Source organism: Eumetopias jubatus, unplaced genomic scaffold (genome assembly GCF_037043125.1).
Source record: "Eumetopias jubatus isolate StellerSeaLion01/CBP00866 unplaced genomic scaffold, mEumJub1_p1.0 scaffold_5, whole genome shotgun sequence".
Lineage (NCBI taxonomy): Eukaryota > Metazoa > Chordata > Mammalia > Carnivora > Otariidae > Eumetopias > Eumetopias jubatus.
The window spans coordinates 88,803,334-88,812,535 of record NW_028274811.1 but is presented as its reverse complement, the minus strand read 5'-3'; positions in this window follow the sequence as shown (position 1 = coordinate 88,812,535).

Genomic DNA, 9,202 nt, shown 5'->3' with positions numbered 1-9,202 from the left:
TAGGCAGCCCCAAGACCTTTCTAGCACCTTGGAGCACATCCTGGATAAGCTGAAGGAGTTTGGAAACAAGGATTGGGTAGCCACTAAAAGCATCAGACAGAGTGACATTGCTGATGTTGATCAGCTTTCACCTGCGGGATGACTAGGGTCAGTGTCTCGTCTTTCACGAAGGTGATGTAGCTCTCCAGCTAGCCTCAAACATACCCAGCTCTCACATATACAAACATGTGGAGCTCATAGTTAATGAGCTGGGGATACAGGTAGACAACATCTCAAGTTTCCGTGGCTGCCGGGTAGCCCAGGGTCATTTTGGTAGTGGCTGTTGATGATGTTTTCTGAAGGAAAATCTTGTTGTGGATGATAACTCTGGTGGATTTGATTCCCAACCACTTCCTTCTCTTCCCACAGAGGGTCCTGAGGAAACCCAGCTGCTGTCAGTGTAGACATGGAGATAAGTCCACTCTATGCCTTTTGATTAGAGTTTATGATGCAGTTAAAAGAATCCATGTTTTTTTTTAATGCCCCCAGGAGTCCTATTTGCTGCTCTCCCAGCCCCAGTCATGCAGCTCATGAGTCTGTACCCTGGATGGGGTGAGAGAGAAATGAGTCTCTTTGGCAGAGTCCTGAACAGCTAGGGAAGCCAGGTGCTCACTCACATGCTCTCACTTTCTACCCTGCTGGAGAAATCATGGGCTGAGAAGGTGATTTCTTGGCACTGAGATGTGTATCTTAGGGGACAGGTGATATGGGCAAAGTCAAACTGTTCCTTACCTTCTCTGATGTGTCCAAACACACATAGAACTTCTCCTCTGGAAAGCTGGTCTTATACGAAGGCTCTCTTCTATAAGAGTGATTGTCTAAAACAGTGATCTCCAGGGGTTCCTGGACCTTGGCTGATGGGGGCTAGAGCTGGTTCATGGGCCATTGCAGGCTCACAGGTGTCACTGAGGTCTATAACTTGACACATGGGTGTGTGAGACTTCTCTTGGGTCGCTTACATATGGTGCTGGACCCCACAGCTCCCATAAAGGCACTTTCATATGTGGATGGATGTCAAGTTGTTGTTGTTTGTCAGGGGTAGATATCAGTGAGGGACATTGTATTGGACTATGTTGCTGATGTCACTCTAAGCTCTCTTCTGTACCCCATGTTGCTTCCCAGGGATTAAAGTGAGGGCAGAATTGGACATCAACCTCAGAAGAGGGGGAAAATAATCTGCCTTTTCCCAAGAAGTTTTAGAGGCCACTTTAGCACCAAGTACCTTGTCCTTTCCCTAGGATTTCCTATAGGCATAAGGCAGGGTTATGCACTTAAGCCTTCTCTACCCTACTCTGAGTAGGGCCAAGGCTCTTCAGAGCCTGGCATGGGAATGGGCTGGGGGAAGGTCCAGCCTCTAGATAATTCTGCCTTTTTTTGCCCTGGGCTGATCATAGCCTCCCATCTCACCCCAGGTCAGTGTGGAATTTGGGGATTCCTGGAGGATGGGTAGTGAGAATATGTGAAGCTGCCTATGTCCAACTCTTGATTTCGGCTCAGGTCATGATCTCAGGGTTGTGAGATTGAGCCCCACGTTGAGCTGATGTGGAACCTGCTTAAGATGGTTTCTGTGCCCCTCCCCCCACTCTCACACTCATTCTCCCACTCTCTCTCTAAAAAAAAGAAAAAGAAAGAACTCCACCAGTCTAAATTGGATGCTTGATTACCAGTCTGAGAGCCAGCATTGAACTAGACATTCCTCCTTGCCCCCATATGATTGTTGCTCTGGGTAATGTTTCAGCAAGACTTGTCATATGCCTCCAGGGAAAGAGTCAAGATGCTCCCACACAGTGAGTGGCAAGGGGCAGGAGGTAAGCCACAGACCCCCTTATAAGAGCTTTCTGGAGCATAAGAACATTAGAGGGAGTGCCCAATGATTATGCAAAGGGATCAACCAAATTGTTAACCTCAGCCTTGAAAAGGGATGTTGGTCTCCGCTTTGAATCTACAGTGCCCTTCTGCCCCATTGTCTGCCCAGGGATGGAATGGTGGTGCCCAGAAACCCACAGGAGGGAGAGTGGGAAGGAGGGGAGCAGCTTGGTTTAGAGACTTCTGGATCTGAGAAGGTGGCAGAGGAAGGCAGGCAGGAAGGAGAGAAGCCTTCAGTGGCCTCAGGTTGCATAGGGGAAGGGCTGCTCAGCTGCTTTGGGACCCAGCCCCCAGTGCCCCATTCTTGAGACAAGATAGGGCTCAGAGATCAGACCTACCAGGAGGTCATCTGCAGGTTCTAGAACCATGAAGATGGAAAGATGCCCCTTTCATATGGGTTCTCCATCTCTGTGAAGGCTTCAGAGGCCATGCAGGCTGAGAAGTTTGCTGGGTTTTGGCCAAACTCAGGTATGGGATAGTCTAGGAGAGGAGAAGGAAGAAATTCACTGAGATACTATTATGTGCCTGGATCACCCTCTCTCCTCCACCAGGGAAGAATACAATTATACCTCTCAATCTGCAGTTGAAGCAACAGACCCTGGAAATAGAATATTTTCATACCCAAATTGTTAAAACTAAGTGGAAGATACATGAGTGTAGGTTTTATTATTTTCTTCCCATTTCTATCCATCCAATAAATAATTACTGTGCACCTATTGTATTCATAGTAAGTCAGCTCTAGCATCTCTCATTTCTGGACTTAGGCTGAAGTACAGAAACACGAGAAAGAAACCAAACTATGCAGGCACATTTAAAGCCTGCATGCTTGTCACAACCACCTGCATCCCACTGGCCAAAGCGAGTCACAGGCCAAGGCCAAAATATACTCCCACTACTCTGTTGGGAGGCTCTGCTAAGCCACAGGAAAAGGGGCATGAATGTATTCTTCTATTGCTAGGAAGCCATGCTCAAGAAGGGAATAAATAATTGTGAGCAAAGAATACAATCTACCACACTTGTATCTATCTCTTGAGCTTGGAACAATGGCTTGCACAAAATACATGTGCAATAAATCCTTGTTGGATGAATAAATGAATGTATTTTCTTCTTTGTTTGACTACTAGAATGGGTTGAAGTAGTGGTTGCAAACTCAAATGCCAGTTAAGTCCAAACATTCAAAAAGGGGAACGGGAGGTAGTGCCAATTTGTGACTTGTTGCCCTATTAATGTGTCAGGATAAGGTCTCACTTCCATGAAGGGGGCCAGGTACCCCTGAAAAGGCTGGTCTTCTGGGGTTAATCACTGGGAAAGAGGCAAGTCCGAGACAGACAAGGGAGGAGGGGAGACAGTGGCAATTTAGAAAGGCATGTTCCATCCAAGGATTTCAGCCAGTTGTGGACATGAAGGAATGAAGACCCAGCAGAGCCAGAAATCTTTACTTCTTTTACTATTAAAGTTAGTAGCAGAGCTGTGGGACAGCCTGGTGAGGCCTACTCCTTCCTCATAAGAGATTAGAGTGACACAGCCACGAGCCAAAGAACACCGGGAGCCACCAGAAGCTGGAAGATAAGAAGGGAGTCTCTCCTAGAGCCTTTGGAGGGAGTATACTTCTGGCCTTCAGAAACATGAGAGAATACATTTCTGTTGTTTTAATTTACCAAATTTGTGGTAATTTATGTCAGCCACAGGAAACAAATACATTTCCTATCCATACTGCTTACTCTTTAAAATCAGTGAATCTTCCCTCCCTGTGTGGGGTCTTTCCTCTATCTGTAGAAAAGTAGCTGTGACAGAGAAAAGAATGCCAAGAATTGAGTTGAATCGGCCAGATTTTAGAATGGCCCACCCCCTCCTCACTGGCTGTCTTCTCTAGAGCTGGGACATGTGCATTTTCCTCTTCAGGGACTGGGAAGGACACATGCGGAGGTGAATGAGGAGACTGATATGAGGGGGGCTCCATTCTACTGTGTGTGCAGCTTTCCCGTGGCCTTCTGTTGCTCTTTTGTTTTTTTTTTAATTTTAATTTTTTTTAAGATTTTATTTATTTATTCATGAGAGACAGAGGGAGAGGGAGAAGCAGGCTCCCAAGGAACAGGGAGCCTGATGCGGGACTCGATCCCAGGACCCTGGGATCATGACCTGAGCCGAAGGCAGACGCTTAACCATCTGAGCCACCCAGGCGCCCTCTGTTGCTCTTTTGTAACTTGTTGACCTATTGAAGTGTCAGGATAAGGTCTCACCCCAATGGGTAGGGAACAGAGTCCCCCCTGAAAAGGGTGATTCCCTGGGGTTAATCATTGGGGAAGAGGCAAGTCCTAGACAAAAAATTATAATTTGGAAGGCAGGCACCTGGTGGTCTGTTGATTGTTGATTGTTTCCTTTTATTTTGATATAGTCTCAATAGTTTATTTTTGCTTTTATTTCCCATATCTTGGGAGACACATCTAGAAAAATGTTGCTATGGCTCATGTCAAGAAATGTTATTGCCTGTGCTCTCTTCTAGGATTTTAATGGCTTCAGGTCTCACATTTAGGTCTTTAAACCATTTTGAATTTATTTTTGTATGGTATAAGAAGTGGTCCACTTACATTCTTTTGCATGTAGCTGACCAGTTTTCCCGACACCATCTGTGGAAGAGATTGTCTTTTTCTCATTGCCTAGTTTTTCCTGCTTTGTCAAAGATTAGTTGACCATATAATAGTGGGTTCATTTCTGGGTTTTCTATTTTGGCCTATTGATCTATGTGTCTATGTGCCAGTACCATACTGTTTTCATTACTACAGCTTTGTAAGTCCGGAATTGTTATGCCTCCAGCTTTGCTTTTCTTTTTCAAAACTGCTTTGGCTATTCAGGGTCTTTTGTGGTTCCATACAAATTTTAGGATTTTTTGTTCTAGTTTTGTGAAAAATGCTGTTGGTATTTTGATAGAGATTGTATTAAATGTGTAGATTGCTTTGGGTAGTATAGACTTTTTAACAATATTTGTTCTTCCAATCCATGAACATGGCATCTCTTTCCATTTCTTTGTGTCGTCTTAAGTTTCTTTCATCAGTGTTTTCTAAATTTCAGAGTACAGGTCTTTTACCTCTTTGGTTAGGTTTATTTCTAGGTATCTTATTATTTTTGGTGCATTTGTAAATGGGATCGATTCCCTGAGAAGAGATGAGTTTTGACTGGCAGGCGGGAATTCTACCACTGAACCACCCATGCAAGATGAGTTTTGATTGGAAAGGAATATGAGTTTTATTCAGGAGGCTGGGCACCTGGGGTGAAACAGCTCCTGGTTTCATTGATCTATTGTTTTTTATTTTCTATATCATTTATTTCTGCTCTAATCTTTATTATTTCATTCCTTCTGCTGGTTTGGGGTTTCGTTTGTTACTCTTTTTCTAGCTCCTTTAGGTTAGGTTGTTTTTTTGAGATTTTTTTCTGGCTTCTTGAGGTAGGCCTGTATTGCTATAAACTTCCCTCTTAGAAGCAATGGGGGCATGGACGCCTGGTCATTTACACCTGTGTGTACATGTGAAGATTGAGTTACAGGGTGTGCTAAATATAATGGAAACAGTGAGGTTCTTGAGGTAGGCCTGTATTGCTATAAACTTCCCTCTTACAACTGCTTTTGCTGCATCCCAAAGGTTTTGGACCATTGTTGTTTTTATTTTTTTTAATTTTATTTATTTATTTATTTATGTTAATCACCATACATTATGTCATTAGTTTTTTTTTTTTAAGATTTTATTTACTTATTTGACAGAGAGAGAGATAGCGAGAGCAGGAACACAAGCAGGGGGAGTGGGAGAGGGAGAGCAGGCCCCCTGCTGAGGAGGGAGCCCGATGTGGGACTCGATCCCAGGACGCTAGGATCACGAACTGAGCTGAAGGCAGACGCCCAATGACCGAGCCACTCAGGCGCCCCATGTCGTCATTAGTTTTTGATGTAGTGTTCCATGATTCATTGTTTATTTTTATTTGTTTCATGTACTTTTTGGTTTCTTCTTTGATTTCTTGGCTGACCCATTCATTGCTTAGTAGCATGTTATTTAACCTCCATGTATTTGTAGTCTTTCCAGATTTTTTCTTGTGGTTGATTTCTAGTTTCATAGCTTTGTGGTCAGAAAAGATGCATGGTGTGACTTCGATCTTTTTGAATTTGTTGAGCCTTGTTTTGTGGCCTAATATGTTATCTGTTCTGGAGAATGTTCCATGTGCATTTGAAAAAAATATGTATTCTGCTGTTGTTGGATGGAATGTTCTGAATATATCTGTTAAATCCATCTGTTCCAGTGTGTCATTCAAAGCCACCGTTTTTTGTTTTTGTTTTTTTGTCAATTTCTGTTTGGATGATCTGTCCATCGATGTAAGTGAGGTGTTAAAAGTCCCCTACTATTTTAAAAATGTATTTATTTCCTTATTTTATTTATTTATTTTTTAAAAAAGATTTTATTTATTTGACAGAGAGAAAGAGAGATCACAAGTAGGCAGACAGGCAGGCAGAGGGAGAGGGAGAGGGAGAAGCAGGCTCCCCGCTGAGCATGGAGCCCAATGCAGAGCTCGATCCCAGGATGCCAGGATCATGACCTGAGCCAAAGGCAGAAGCTTAATGGACTGAGTCACCCAGATGCCCCTGTTTATTTATTTTAGAGAGAGAGTGTGGGGCAGGGAGGGACAGAGGGAGAGAGAGAATCTCAAGCAGACCCTGCTGAACCTGGAGCCGGATGCAGAGCTTGATCCTACAACCCGGAGATCTTGACCCAAGCTGAAATCAAGAGTTGGATGCTCAACCAACTGAGCCACCCAGGTGCCCCAAAGTCCCCTACTATTATTGTATTACTATCAATTAGTTCCCTTATGTTTGTTATTAACATAATTTGGCTGCTCCCATGTTGGGTGCATATATATTTACAATTGTTATATCTTCTTGTTGGATTGTTCCCTTTGTTATTATATAGTGTCTTTGTCTCTTTTCACAGAATTTGTTTTATTTTAATTTTTTTCAAACTTTGTTTTAAAGTCTATTTTTCTGATAAAAGTATTACAAATGGATGTCAAAAAAAAAAAGCTAGAGTAGCATTATAAATATTTCTCCATCCCCTCACTTTCAATCTGCAGGTGTCTTTAAGTCTGAAATGAGTCTTTTGCTGGGAGCATATAGAGGGTCTTGTTTTTTTTATCCACTCTGTCACCTGTGTTTTTTGATTGGAGCATTTAGTCCATTTACATTCAAAGTAATTGTTGATATATATGTATTTATTGACATCTTGTGATTTGTTTTGTGGTGGTTTTTGTAGTTTTTCTCTGATCCTTCTCTTTTTCTCTTTTATGGTTTGCTGGTTTTCTTTAGTGATATACTTGGATTCCTTACTCTTTACTTTTGTATATCTATTACTGTTTTTTGATTTGTAGTTAACATTCAGTTTATATATAACATCTTTTGCATATAGCAGTTTATATTAAGCTGTCACTTAATTTTGAACTCATTACTCCTCTCGCCTCCATGTTTGAGATATTTATTATCATATTTTATATCCTTTTATTTTGTGCTTCTCTTGGCTGATTTTTACAAATATACTTATTTTCACTGCCTTTGTGCTTCCCATTTTTCTTACTCTTACTTATGGTTTTTGTTTTCCACTCACAGAGTCCCCCTTACATTTCTTACAGGGCTGTTTAATGGTCATGAATTCTTTTAAATTTGTGGGAAACCCTTCATCTCTCCTTCATAGCCTTGCTGGAGAGAGTATTCTTGGCTGCAGATTTTGAATACATCATGCCACTTTCTTCTGGCCTGCAAAGTTTCCGCTGAAAAATCATCTTCCTTTAGGGCTTCCTTTTGTGCTTTATCCTCTGGCCAGAACAGTCCTCCTTCAGCTAACTCCTGTTATGAGTCTTGGTTCTAAAAAGCAGCCTTCTTTGATCATCTAGACTAGGCTGGGACTCCTGTCATGTTGCCCCTGGCCTGTGCCCTTCTCGGAAATATGCATCACTCTTATGTCTTGTTCAACCTTCTGCCTCATTTGGTGTCAGATCACAGGCTCTGTGGGCAAAAATGTGCCTGTCTGGGTCACTGTGTTTCCCCTGCAGTGGAGAGCAGAGCACCACACTCTCAGCTTTAGGTGAGGGAAATGGATCCTAAGGTCACATTGATCAGAGGTTACTCTACAATGGTTTCCACCCCTCTTCCTGAGCCTTCAGGTAAGTCCCGTTGATACCTTCAGAGACCATTGTAGCCAGACCCACAAATGAGCAGCATCCCTGAGGCTTGCAGTCATTCCTCAAGAGTATCCTGAAGGTGAGTCTATCTCAGGCCCCAAGAGCTGGCGCTGTCATGTCTCCCCCTCCTCATATGGAATCTCCCTTTAATGACATCCTTGGCCTTGACAATTTGGACTTGATTTTGTTGAGGGTACCAACCAGTGAATTTCCTTATAACAGAAAATGTCAAATTCTAATGAGAGATGACTATATTCCAAAAGGGCAACCAGCACAGTCTTGATAAAATGTGGGCAAGATCAGGCAGAAGCAATGGGGGCATGGACGCCTGGTCATTTACACCTGTGTGTACATGTGAAGATTGAGTTACAGGGCGTGCTAAATATAATGGAAACGGTGATTTAGAACCCTATAAAAGTGAGCATTTCCTGAAAAAATTTAACCAATGACATCATAGAGATCCAGATTGTCTGAAAAATAGTAGGAAAACCAACATGCTCATCTGATCTCCTGGAAAAACCCAGAAGTCAGGGTGACTGGAGTGGAATAGCACATGAATCTGACTGGAACCCAGAGACAGGCACAGGATCATCACAAGTGCTCAGGTTATCCAAAAGATGGGCCCAAATTGGACTTTTCTGGAAAGGTCTCTCCACATGTTGCCAAGGCTTCTGGGTCACATCCCTTTACCCCAACCATTGTGGGATCAGTCCCCCACCAATGCATACAGGGCTTCACATCAATATCTGGTTAGACACATAAAACACCAGAATGAATTGCAGAGTGGGAAGCAATAAACGTTTAGGTTAGAAAGCAGTTTATTTTCCCTCTTATTTCTCCATCTTGGGACAGTTCATCCACCTGTTTAACACAGGGGTTGGGAGCACCTTCACCCCTTTCCTGCTTAGCATCACGGAGTCACAAAGGAGCCCACAGCTTCTTCTGTCCAAGTGTCTCCAACTGGAAACCCATCCTCTCCCCAGTGCTGGCTGAGAAACCAGTTCAAAGAGATCCTCTGTCGCCCTGCAAGTAGCAAAGAAGCCCTGTGGGGTTGGGAGTGATGGGGAAAGGCAAGAGATAGACCAGG